The following is a 14086-nucleotide window of genomic DNA, read 5'->3' on the forward strand; positions in this document are numbered from 1 at the left end:
CCTTGTACCAAAACAACACCTCTGTGTATTACTAACTGTAGCCAGCATCATTAAATGCTTTCAAAGTAATGCATCTTTATAAATCAGTGGCATTTTATTTCATTGTGATTATCCCTGCAGAGCAAAGTATTCAAAAGGGAATACAATACATGTATTCTAGGTAACTACTCATAATCTCTCAGCACGGGTAGTGGACCTGTCCATCTCATTGATGTCAGTAACTATGAGTAAACACACACACACACACATACAGTGGGGCAAAAAAGTATTTAGTCATTCAGCAATAGTGCAAGTTCCACCACTTAAAAAGATGAGAGGCGTCTGTAATTTACATGATAGGTAGACCTCAACTATGGGAGACAAACTGAGAAAAAAAAATCCAGAAAATCACATTGTCTGTTTTTTTATCATTTTATTTGCATATTATGGTAGAAAATAAGTATTTGGTCAGAAACAAACAATCAAGATTTCTGGCTCTCACAGACCTGTAACTTCTTCTTTAAGAGTCTCCTCTTTCCTCCACTCATTACCTGTAGTAATGGCACCTGTTTAAACTTGTTATCAGTATAAAAAGACACCTGTGCACACCCTCAAACAGTCTGACTCCAAACTCCACTATGGTGAAGACCAAAGAGCTGTCAAAGGACACCAGAAACAAAATTGTAGCCCTGCACCAGGCTGCGAAGACTGAATCTGCAATAGCCAACCAGCTTGGAGTGAAGAAATCAACAGTGGGAGCAATAATTAGAAAATGGAAGACATTCAAGACCACTGATAATCTCCCTCGATCTGGGGCTCCACGCAAAATCCCACCCCGTGGGGTCAGAATGATCACAAGAACGGTGAGCAAAAATCCCAGAACCACGCGGGGGGACCTAGTGAATGAACTGCAGAGAGCTGGGACCAATGTAACAAGGCCTACCATAAGTAACACACTACGCCACCATGGACTCAGATCCTGCAGTGCCAGACGTGTCCCACTGCTTAAGCCAGTACATGTCCGGGCCCGTCTGAAGTTTGCTAGAGAGCATTTGGATGATCCAGAGGAGTTTTGGGAGAATGTCCTATGGTCTGATGAAACCAAACTGGAACTGTTTGGTAGAAACACAACTTGTCATGTTTGGAGGAAAAAGAATACTGAGTTGCATCCATCAAACACCATACCTACTGTAAAGCATGGTGGTGGAAACATCATGCTTTGGGGCTGTTTCTCTGCAAAGGGGCCAGGATGACTGATCCGGGTACATGAAAGAATGAATGGGGCCATGTATCGTGAGATTTTGAGTGCAAACCTCCTTCCATCAGCAAGGGCATTGAAGATGAAACGTGGCTGGGTCTTTCAACATGACAATGATCCAAAGCACACCGCCAGGGCAACGAAGGAGTGGCTTCGTAAGAAGCATTTCAAGGTCCTGGAGTGGCCTAGCCAGTCTCCAGATCTCAACCCTATAGAAAACCTTTGGAGGGAGTTGAAAGTCCGTGTTGCCAAGCGAAAAGCCAAAAACATCACTGCTCTAGAGGAGATCTGCATGGAGGAATGGGCCAACATACCAACAACAGTGTGTGGCAACCTTGTGAAGACTTACAAAAAACGTTTGACCTCTGTCATTGCCAACAAAGGATATATTACAAAGTATTGAGATGAAATTTTGTTTCTGACCAAATACTTATTTTCAACCATAATATGCAAATAAAATGATAAAAAAACAGACAATGCGATTTTCTGGATTTTTTTTCCTCAGTTTGTCTCCCATAGTTGAGGTCTACCTATGATGTAAATTACAGACGCCTCTCATCTTTTTAAGTGGTGGAACTTGCACTATTGCTGAATGACTAAATAATTTTTTGCCCCACTGTATATATATATATATATACTAGCTATTGAACCCGTTCTACGCCCGGGTGGTGAGCATTTATATTGATATATGGTCACCATCCTGGTATGTGCTGCTCCCATCTTGCTCTCCCATCCTGTCATGTGCTGCTCCATCCTGCGGCCCCATCCTGTCATGTGCTGCTCTATCCTGCGCCCCCATCCTGTCATGTGCTGCTCCATCCTGCGTCCCCATCCTGTCATGTGCTCCCATCCTGCGCCCCCATCCTGTCATATGCTGCTCCATCCTACACCCCCATCCTGTCATGTGTGTGCCCCCATTCTGTCATGTGCTGCTCCCTTCCTGTCATGTGCTCCCATCCTGCCCCCCATCCTGTCATGTGCTCCCATCCTGCACCCCTATCCTGTCATGTGCTGCTCCCATCGTGTACAATCATTCTGTCATGTGCTGCTCCCATCCCGTGCCCCCATTCTGCCTGTTCCTGTTTCCATTCTGCCATATGTTGCTCCCATCTTTCTCTCTCCGGCTCTACTGCCCGAGTGTGGCTGTGCTGAGTGCGGGCAGCTGTGCTGAGTGCGGGCGGCTGTGCTGAGTGCGGGCGGCTGTGCGTGGCTGTGCTGAGTGCGGGTGGCTGTGCGTGGCTCTGGTGAGTGCGGGCGGCTGTGCGTGGCTCTGGTGAGTGCGGGCGGCTGTGCGTGGCTCTGGTGAGTGCGGGCGGCTGTGCGTGGCTCTGGTGAGTGCGGGCGGCTGTGTGTGGCTCTGGTGAGTGCGGGCGGCTGTGCGTGGCTCTGGTGAGTGCGGGCAGCTGTGCGTGGCTGTGATGAGTGCGGGCGGCTGTGTGTGGCTGTGCTGAGTGCCGGCGGCTGTGCGTGGCTGTGGTGAGTGCAGGTGGCTGTGCGTGGCTGTGCGTGGCTGTGCTGAGTGCAGGCGGCTGTGCGTGGCTGTGCTGAGTGCGGGCGGCTGTGCGTGGCTGTGCTGAGTGCGGGCGGCTGTGCGTGGCTGTGCTGAGTGCGGGCGGCTGTGCGTGGCTCTGCTGAGTGCGGGCGGCTGTGCTGAGTGCGGGCGGCTGTGCGTGGCTGTGCTGAGTGCGGGCGGCTGTGCGTGGCTGTGCTGAGTGCGGGCGGCTGTGCGTGGCTATGCTGAGTGCAGGCGGCTGTGCGTGGCTCTGCTGAGTGCGGGCGGCTGTGCTGAGTGCGGGCGGCTGTGCTTGGCTGTGCTGAGTGCAGGCAGCTGTGTGTGGCTCTGGTGAGTGCGGGCGGCTGTGCGTGGCTCTGGTGAGTGCGGGCAGCTGTGCATGGCTCTGGTGAGTGCGGGAGGCTGTGCGTGGCTCTGGTGAGTGCGGGCAGCTGTGCGTGGCTCTGGTGAGTGCGGGCGGCTGTGCGTGGCTCTGGTGAGTGCGGGCGGCTGTGCGTGGTTGTGCTGAGTGCGGGCAGCTGTGCGTGGCTGTGCTGAGTGCGGGCGGCTGTGCGTGGCTGTGGTGAGTGCGGGCGGTTGTGCGTGGCTCTGGTGAGTGCGGGCGGCTGTGCGTGGCTCTGGTGAGTGCAGGCGGCTGTGCGTGGCTCTGGTGAGTGCGGGCAGCTGTGCGTGACTCTGGTGAGTGCGGGTGGCTGTGCGTGGCGGTGGTGAGTGCGGGCGGCTGTTCGTGGCTGTGCTGAGTGTGGGCGGCTGTGCGTGGCTGTGGTGAGTGTGGGCGGCTGTGCGTGGCTCTGGTGAGTGCGGGCGGCTGTGCGTGGCTGTGGTGAGTGCGGGCGGCTGTGCGTGGCTCTGGTGAGTGCGGGCGGCTGTGCGATGTTCTGGTGAGTGCGGGCGGCTGTGCGTGGCTGTGCTGGGGGCCTGAGCAGGCGGGGACACCGGCGCGCTGTGGGGGTAAGGTGCCGGAGTCGCCGCTAGCTCAGGCCCCCGGCACTTGCTATATTTACCTGTCCCCCCGTTCCACTGCTGCGCGCGGCTCCATCTTCCGGGTCCTGTCCTCTGGCTGTGACTGTTCAGTCAGAGGGCAGTGCGCATTAAGCGCGTCATCGTGCCCTCTGAACTGAACGTCTCAGGCAGAGGATGTGGAGGACGGAGGCTCGCGCAGCGGTGGAACGGAGGACAGGTAAATATACTCACCCTCCTGGCTCCGTGGCTCGTCCTTGCTTCTCCGTTGGAGATCACGGTGTGCGTTCAGTGCTTACGCATACCGCAATCTCCTGTGAGCGTCACTCTGTGGGGTCCAGACTGCGCCGGCGCTTGCACTTGCGCAGTCTATAAAGGCTTCGGACAGAGTGACGCTCCCAGCGTTATATTATAGATATATATATATATACACACACATATACATACAGTATATATAATTATATATATACACACATACACACAGCTCTGAAACAAAATTAAGAGACCACTGCAAAATGTTCAGTTAGTCTGATTTTTCTCTTTATAGGTATAATTTTGAGTAAAATGTAAATTGTTCTTTTATTCTATAAATTTCTGACATGTCTCCGAATTTTGAAACAATCAATTTTGTATTTTGTTACTGAAAAATAAAAACGGTCAAACTGAAAAAAACCGTGCTTTCAGACCTCAAATAATGCAAAGAAAACAAGTTCATAATCATTTAGAAACAACAATACTAATGTTTTAACTCAGGAAGAGTTTAGAAATCAATATTTTGTGGAATAACCATGATTTTTAATCACAGCTTTCATGCGTCTTGGCATGCTTTCCACCAGTCTTTCACACTGCTTCTGGAGCAAAAAATGTAAGCAGTTCTTCCTTGTTTCATGGCTTGTGACTATCCATCATCCTCTTGATTACATTCCAGAGTAGGGTTGAGCGAAACGGATCGGTCATTTTCATAAGTTGCCGACTTTTGGCAAAGTCGGGTTTCATGAAACCCGACCCGATCCCAGCGTGGGATCGGCCATGCGGTACACGATCTTCACGCCAAAGTCGCGTTTCATATGACGCTTAAAGCGTCATTTCTCAGCCAGTGAAGGTGCACGCAGAGTGTGGGCAGCGTGATGACATAGGTCCTGGTCCCCACCATCTTAGAGAAGGGCATGGCAGTGATTGGCTTGCTTTCTGCGGCGTCACAGGGGCTATAAAGGGGCGTGCACACCGACCGCCATCTTACTGCTGCTGATCTGAGCATAAGGAGAGGTTGCTGCCGCTTCGTCAGAAGCAGGGATAGCGTTAGGCAGGGTAAATTAACCCCCAAACCGCTTGTGCTGTAGTGATTTCCACTGTCCAACACCACCTTTTCTTTGCAGGGACAGTGGAGGCAAGATTTCTGTGCAACAGCTCTGTAGCTTATAAGGCTCCCTGATTGCTGCGTTGCTGTATGTACGCCGCTGTGCAAACCAACTGCTTTTTTAAAAGCAAAAATCCTGTTGCTCCTTCCTTTCTGCACAGCTATCTTGTTTGTTTGTCCTCATTTTTTGTGTGCAGCAGTCCTTTTTATTGCTGCCTGCCATACTTTTCAGAGATTATTGTAGGGAGATAGTAATTGTAGTACAGTCCCTTTTTTTAATATCTTCCAGCCACTTTCAGCCCCTGAAACTATGTAGTGTAAAACAGTGGGCTGGTATTTTTCTGCACTCTCCCACACCTAAGAAGGGAGATTTATATTGTCAATCAGTGCATCTGTGCCAGTGCTGTCTGTGGTATCTCTGTCAGTCATTTTGTGCCACATAAACTATACTGTGATATAATGGGCCTGATTAAATCACTTGTCTCCCATAAAAAAAAATAAAAATAAAATAAAGGGAGAATAATCTTGCCAAATCTGTGCATCTGTGCCAGTGCTGTCTGTGGTATCTGTCATTCATTTTGTGCCACAGAAACTATACTGTGATATAGTGGGCCTGATTAAATCACTTGTCTCCCATATCACAAAAAAATAAAAAATAAAGGGAGAATAATATTTCCAAATCTGTGCATCTGTGCCAGTGCTGTCTGTGGTATCTGTTATGGTGACCTGGTGGTTAGGAGCACTAGGAATGACCTGATGAGCAAACTAGTAATACAGGACCAGCTCTGGGAAGTGGGAGCTCTGCTGACTGCAACCCTTAATTCTATCACAACAACTAGAAATAGCCGTGGAGCGTACCTGACTCTGCCTAGACGCCTCTTCACAGCCTAAGAGCTAACTACCCCTAAAGATAGAAAATAAAGCCTACCTTGCCTCAGAGAAATTCCCCAAAGAAAACAGGCAGCCCCCCACAAATATTAACTGTGAGTTAAGATGGAAGTCACAAACACAGGAATGAAATAGGTTTCAGCAAAGGAGGCCAGACTTAACTAAACAGACTGAGGATAGAAAAGGCAACTTTGCGGTCAGCACAAAAAAACTATAAAAACCACGCAGAGTGTGCAAAAGAGACCCCCGCACCGACTCACGGTGCGGAGGTGCCACTCTGCATCCCAGAGCTTCCAGCTAGCTTGGCAAAATCATGATAGCAAGCTGGACAGAAAACAGTGATAAACAATTTAACTAGCAGGGACTTAGCTTTTGCTGGAGTAGACAGGTCATCTACAAGATCCAAGAGAGAACTGAACCAGTACTAGAACATTGACAGCTGGCATCAAGTAACGATCTGAGTGGAGTTAAATAGAGCAGCCAGCCTAGAACTAAATGAGGTCAGCTGGAGAAGGAACCTCAGAACCAGCAGCTCCACTCACAGCCACCAGAGGGAGTCCATGGACAGAACTCGCCGAAGTACCATTCATGACCACAGGAGGGAGTTCGAGAACAGAATTCACAACAGGTATCTGTCATTCATTTTGTGCCACAGAAAATATATTGTGATATAGTGGGCCTGATTAAATCACTTGTCTCATATAAATAAAAAAAATAAAATAAAGGGAGAATAATCTTGCCAAATCTGTGCATCTGTGCCAGTACTGTCTGTGGTGTCTGTCATTCATTTTGTGCCACAGAAACTATACTGTGATATAGTGGGCCTGATTAAATCACTTGTCTCCCATATCACAAAAAAAAAATAAATAAATAAAGGGAGAATAATATTGCCAAATCTGTGCACCTGTGCCAGTGCTGTCTGTGGTATCTGTCATTCATTTTGTGCCACAGAAACTATACTATGATATAGTGGGCCTGATTAAATCACTTGTCTCCCATATAAATAAGAAAATTAAAATAAAGGGAGAATAATCTTGCCAAATCTGTGCATCTGTGCCAGTGCTGTCTGTGTTATCTGTCATTCATTTTGTGCCACAGAAACTATACTGTGATATAGTGGGCCTGATTAAATCACTTGTCTCCCATATCACAAAAAAAAATTAAAATAAACGGAGAATAATATTGCCAAATCTGTGCATCTGTGCCAGTGCTGTCTGTGGTATCTGTCAGTCATTTTGTGCCACAGAAACTAGGCTGTGATATAGTGGGCCTGATTTTTTCCTGCATTCTCCCACTCATAAAGAGGGAGATTTCTATTGCCAGTGTGTGCATCTGCGTCACTCCTGTTAGTGGCATATCTGCCAGCCTCTTTCTGCCAATCAAACTGAGTAGTGTAATCCAGTGGGCCTGATTTGTCCCTGCATTCTCCCACACATAAAGAGGGAGATTTCTATTGCCAGTGTGTGCATCTGCGTCACTCCTGTTAGTGGCATATCTGCCAGCCTCTTTCTGCCAATCAAACTGTGTAGTGTAATACAGTGGGCCTGATTTTTCCCTGCATTCTCCCACACATAAAGAGGGAGATTTCTATTGCCAGTGTGTGCATCTGCGTCATTCCTGTTTGTGGCATATCTGCCAGCCTCTTTCTGCCAATCAAACAGTGTAGTGTAATACAGTGGGCCTGATTTTTCCCTGCATTCTCCCACACATAAAGAGGGAGATTTCTATTGCCAGTGTGTGCATCTGCGTGTGTCAGTCCTGTTAGTGGCATATCTGCCAGCCTCTTTGTGCCAATCAAACTGTGTAGTGTAATACAGTAGGCCTGATTTGTCCCTGCATTCTCCCACACGTAAAGAGGAAGATTTCTGTTGCCAGTGTGTGCATCTGCGTCACTCCTGTTAGTGGCATATCTGCCAGCCTCTTTCTGCCAATCAAACTGTGTAGTGTAATACAGTGGGCCTGATTTTTCCCTGCATTCTCCCACACATAAAAAAGGGAGATTTAAATTCACAACAAGTTTACGTACACCTTCTACCTGGTGGCACAGGACCACATAACGGTTGTTAGTTTGGTTTCATTTTTCCAAGAATGGGGAAGTCTGGTGGAAGAGGTCGTGGCTGTGGGCGGTCATTGCCAGCTGGTAATGATGGTAGTGTTGGTGGTCATGGAGCATCAGGTGGTCGTGGGAAAAGCAATATAGACCCTAAGTCTCGAGTTGTTGAGCCAGCATCATCGTCTGGCTACACAGGGCCTCGAACGCTCCCTTTTCTGGGAGTAGGAAAACCGCTTTTAAAGCCGGAGCAGCAGGAACAAGTTTTGTCTTTTCTTGTTGACTCTGCCTCTAGCTCTTTCGCCTCCTCCTCGGAAAGTGCAAAATGTAAAAGCAGCGCATCGTCAGTGGATGTTCCCGGTCAGGGACAAGTCACTTTCTTGTGTTCTTCACCCAGAACAACAGAGAAGGATGCGTCAGGCTACACAACAGGTTACTCCATGGAGCTCTTTACACATACCGTTCCTGGGTTAGAAAGGGAAATTGTTAACAGGCCATGCCCATTACAAGATGAATCGGACATGGATTGCACAGATGCACAGCCACAGCCAGATTATAATGCTGTTCCTTTGACTCAGATCCAGAATCTGACCCTGATGAGACTATTAAGCCCCGTCACGAACGCTATAGCACCGGCTTACACGGTGACCCAGAGGAAGGTGCCCAGGACATAGAAGAGGAGGTCATAGATGACACAGTTGTTGACCCCGATTGGCAGCCATTGGGGGAACAGGGTGCAGGCGGCAGTAGCTCTAAAGCGGAGGAGGAGCCGCAGCAGGCATCAACATCGCAACAGGTTCCATCTGGCAGGTCCGTATCTGGTTAAAAACGTGTGGCAAAAACAAAACCAGTTGTAGGACAGCGTGGCCATCCGGTTAAAGTAGCTCAGTGTGCAATGCCTGAAAAGGTATCCGATAGTAGGAAGAGTGCAGTCTGGCATTTTTTTAACCAAGATCCAAATGATCAGTGCAAAGTCATCTGTAAGAAATGCTCAAGGACCTTCAGCAGAGGTCAGAATGTTAAAAATCTAAATACAAGTTGCATGCGTAGACATTTAACCACCATGCACTTGCAAGCCTGGACTAACTACCAAACGTCCCTTAACGTTGTAGCACCCTCTCACAATGAAGCTAGTCAGCAACGCTACATCCCTTCCCTCACTGTAAGCCCACCGTTTACCACACCACCTGCAGTAAATGTGGCGGTTTCGTCACAAGGCCAAAACAGTCAGGGAATCACCAGGTTCATGGTAGGAAACACTGTATGTAGGGCAACAGCAAGAATACCATCACCAACCCTCTCTCAGTCTGCCATGTCCACCGGCACCCCCGCTAGTTCCACCCTATGCAGCTCTCCAGTCCAGCTCACCCTACATGAGACTCTCTTTAGGAAAAGGAAGTACTCATCCTCTCATCCGCGTACACAGGGCTTGAACGCCCACATTGCTAAACTAATCTCGTTAGAGATGATGCCCTACCGGTTAGTTGAAACCGAAGCTTTCAAAGTCCTGATGGACTACGCTGTACCACGCTACGAGCTACACATCTTTTCGAGAAAAGCCATCCCAGCGCTCCACCAGCATGTAAAAGACCGCATTGTCCATGAACTCAGGCGATCTGTGAGTAGAAAGGTGCACCTGACAACAGATGCATGGACCAGTAGGCATGGCCAGGGGCATTACGTCTCCATCACGGCACACTGGGTTAATGTGGTGGATGCAGGGTCCACAGGGGACAGCAATATTGGGACAGTTCTTCCTAGCCCACGGTCTAGGAAACAGTTGGCTGTAGGCGTTCATCCCCCCTCCTCCTCCTCGTCCTCCAGCAGAAGCGAGAGCTCGTCCACAGACCGCAGTCGCACGACCACTCCATCTGCAGCTGGCACTGTTGCACACGAGGTGTCCCATTATGGAACAGCTAGTGGCAAGCATCAGCAGGCTGTATTGGCATTGAAGTGTTTGGGCGACAACAGACGTTCTGTCTCAGTTCTTGCAGCAAGAAACTCAGTCATGGCTGGGCACTGTACATCTTGAGGCAGGCAAGGTAGTGATTGATTACGGAAGGAATTTTATGGCTGCCATAGCCCTTTCACAACTGAAACACATTCCTTGCCTGGCTCACACCTTAAACCTGGTGGTGCAGTGCTTTCTGAAAAGTTATCCGGGGTTACACGACCTGCTCCTGAAAGTGCGCAGACTTTGCTCGCACATCCGCCGTTTGCCCAACCATCAGCGGTCTTTGAAACTTGTAAGAGATATATAAAATATATATTTGCGCTAAAAATATCAGTATAAAAATATAAATAAATATACATATACACCCTTAGAACAAAGGGTTAATAAGGTGCTTTTGTATACCTTGCTCCTAGTGCGCTGAATGTAGACGTAAGTCTCCTAATGATGCGAGGTCCTGTAAGTGCTGTCTTTGAATGCCGCTCCTTGGATAGCCAAACGTGGCTTGATGGAAGAACTGAATGACAAAGAACCAATGTGTCGGGGGGTCGCCGTCCCGGCCGGTAACAGGCGCACCTCCCCGCAGAAGCCTGAGCAAAAACGTGCCGTGCACAGGCACAAAAAAAGCTCTACTAGAAACAGCAGAGCCGGCAAGGTGCAGAAAGGCTGCAGGACCTTGCGTGACGTCATTGTCACGTGATGAGTCACGTGACCGGCTACGGAACGCACGTTTTTGGTCTGGTGTGCGTTCCGTAGCCGGTCACGTGACTCATCACGTGACAGTGACGTCACGCAAGGTCCTGCAGCCTTTCTGCACCTTGCCGGCTCTGCTGTTTCTAGTAGAGCTTTTTTTGTGCCTGTGCACGGCACATTTTTGCTCAGGCTTCTGCGGGGAGGTGCGCCTGTTACCGGCCGGGACAGCGACCCCCCGACACTTTTGTTCTTTGTCATTCAGTTCTTCCATCAAGCCACGTTTGGCTATCCAAAGAGCGGCATTCAAAGACAGCACTTACAGGACCTCACATCATTAGGAGACTTACGTCTACATTCAGCGCACTAGGAGCAAGGTATACGAAAGCACCTTATTAACCCTTTGTTCTAAGGGTGTATATGTATATTTATTTATATTTTTATACTGATATTTTTAGCACAAATATATATTTTATTATTTTATATATCTCTTACAGTGTTTATCACTTGATGAATAGGGTGGTTTTCATCATCATATTTGCTGCAAATTTATTCAGTTTTCGGGCAGCGCCCTCCGGACACCTGTTTTTATTTCAGGTCTTTGAAACTTCCCCAGCATCACCTAATCATTGACATTGCAACAAGGTGGAACTCCACACTGCACATGCTTCAGAGACTGTGCAAACAGAGGCGTGCTGTTATGTATTTGTGGGAGGATACACATACACGGGTAGGCAGTTGGATGGCAGACATGGAGTTGTCAGGTGTGCAGTGGTCGAAGCTACAAGACCTGTGTCAAGTCCTTCAGTGTTTTGAGGAATGCACATGGCTGGTTAGTGCAGACAACGCCATAATAAGCATGAGCATCCCCCTAAGGCGACTGCTGATGCAAAGTTTGATGCACATAAAGGAGCAGGCGTCTGCAGCAGAGGACGAGGGAAGCCTAGATGACAGTCAGCCATTGCCTGCTCAGGGAAGTCTACAGGACGAGGTGGGGGGCGAAGAGGAGGAGGACGAGGAGGATGATGGGGATGAGTATTTTTTGGATGAGGAAGCTTCTCAGGGGGCAATAGAAACTGCTGGCGTTGCAAGGCCGGGTTCAGTTTTTTGAGGGAGACAAATGACGTTGATTTGCCCAAAAGTGCTCCTCAACCCAGCACATGCACTGATTTGACAACTGGAACATTGGTCCACATGGCGGATTATGCCTTGCGTATCCTCAAAGGGACCCATGCATTATAAAAATGATGACCGATGACGATTACTGGTTGGCCTGCCTCCTTGATCCTCACTATAAAGGCAAATTGCAAAATATCATGCAACATGAGAACCTCGAACAAATATTGGCAACCAAACAAGCTACTCTTGTAGACCGTTTGATTCAGCCATTCCCAGCACACAGCGCCGGTGATGGTTCTCACACGAGCTGCAGGGGGCAACAGGGCAGAGGTGTTAGAGGTGCACAAATCAGAAGTGGAGTTGGACAGAGGGGTTTTCTGACCAGGTTGTGGAGTGATTTTGCAATGACCGCAGACACGACAGGTACTGCAGCATCAATTCAAAGTGACAGGAGACAACATTTGTCCAGTATGGTTACTAACTATTTTTCCTCCATTATTGATGTTCTCCCTCAACCGTCATTCCCCTTTGATTACTGGGCATCCAAAAAAGACATCTGGCCTGAATTGGCCGAATATGCATTGCAGGAGCTTGCTTGCCCAGCAGCTAGTGTGCTATCAGAAAGAGTATTCAGTGCTGCTGGTTCAATACTGACCGAAAAAAGGACTCGTCTGGCGACCCAAAATGTTGATGATCTAACCTTCATTAAAATGAACCACTCATGGATTTCTAATTATTTTGCCCCACCTTTCCCGGCTGACACCTAGCTTTCCTGAAAAAAGGTCTTGCTTTGGGACTGGTGTTACTGACTGTTCCAATCTCTTAATTTGCAGCTGCTGTTTGTACAGCATAAGACATGTTTACACCTCCCTAAATGGCCTAACTCCCCACACGGGGCCGTGGTCTCGCCAATTGGCGCAAGCACCCGTCAGAGTGCCATTTGTCTGAAGAGGTGGGTGTGCCCACTTTTGGTCAACGGCACTGCCACTGGGTCCCTCATAGTACAATGAAGTGTCTCTGGCGGTGGCGGCGCGCTCCCAACGTCAGACACACCGTTGTAACATGAGGGGCCCTGGGCCTGTACCGCCAGCCATGAGAGAGTGTCTCCCCCCCAGGTCAAACAGTGCTCTACCACTTGCAAAATTATCTCTCGCTACTCCACCACTGTTTAGTCTATGCGCTGAAATCCTTCAATGCCTGGCACTGACAATAACAATTTGTTGACATGTATGATGCTATTTAAAATAGGCAGGGGCCCTGTCCTACATTTACACCAGTAAATACTTTGCACCAAATTACAATGTCTGAAAGTCAGCATAGAAGCCCACCCCTGTACCTAAGTATGGCACCTTTTTAATTTTTTTTGCGAGACATTAACATCTATTTAGTTTTTTGGAGTACTTACTGTCTGAGGTCCCTCCTTCCAATTGTCCTCCGCCGAGCACACCAATGCTGCCTGTGTACCCCTGCCACATAATGGAAGCTGCATAGAGACTATTTTGTTATTTTAGGCCTACTAAGTCTGTCTGCGGTCCCTCCTTCCAATTGTCCTCCACTGAGCACATCAATGCTGCCTGTGTACCCCTGCCACATAATGGAGGCTGCATAGAGCCTATTTTGTTATTTTAGGCTTACTAAGTCTGTCTGCGGTCCCTCCTTCCAATTGTCCTCCGCTGAGCACACCAATGCTGCATGTGTACTCCTGCCACATAATGGAAGCTGCATAGTGCCTATTTTGTTATTTTAGGCCTACTAAGTCTGTCTGCGGTCCCTCCTTCCAATTGTCCTCCACTGAGCACACCAATGCTGCCTGTGTACCCCTGCCACATAATGGAAGCTGCATAGTGCCTATTTTGTTATTTTAGGCCTACTAAGTCTGTCTGCGGTCCCTCCTTCCAATTGTCCTCCACTGAGCACACCAATGTTGCCTGTGTACCCCTGCCACATAATGGAAGCTGCATAGTGCCTATTTTGTTATTTTAGGCCTACTAAGTCTGTCTGCGGTCCCTCCTTCCAATTGTCCTCCGCTGAGCACACCAATGCTGCCTGTGTACCCGTGTAGCCTAATTTAAACCGCATCAAGCCTGCTTTATTATTTTATGCATAGGAAGTCTGTCTGCGGTCCCTCCTTGAAATCGTCCTCCGCTGACCACAACAATGCTGCCTGTGTACCCCTGTAGCCTACTTTAAACTGCATAGAGCCTACTTTCTATTGTAGGCCTACTACCTGTGTCTGTCTCGGCCAGTCCACTCCTTGCAGTTGTCCTCCACTGAACAAAGCTATGCCACCTGTGTACTCCTGTGACCAATTGTGAACTGCA

At 48.6% G+C, this 14086-nt stretch overlaps 1 protein-coding gene across 1 annotated transcript in view; it reads left to right on the forward strand.

The window, feature by feature from the left end:
* TRHDE (thyrotropin releasing hormone degrading enzyme) overlaps window positions 1–14086 on the forward strand; it is a 1510236-nt gene that overhangs the window by 1240086 nt on the left and 256064 nt on the right. The window lies entirely within an intron of this gene.

Source organism: Ranitomeya variabilis, chromosome 5, assembly GCF_051348905.1.
Source record: "Ranitomeya variabilis isolate aRanVar5 chromosome 5, aRanVar5.hap1, whole genome shotgun sequence".
NCBI lineage: Eukaryota > Metazoa > Chordata > Amphibia > Anura > Dendrobatidae > Ranitomeya > Ranitomeya variabilis.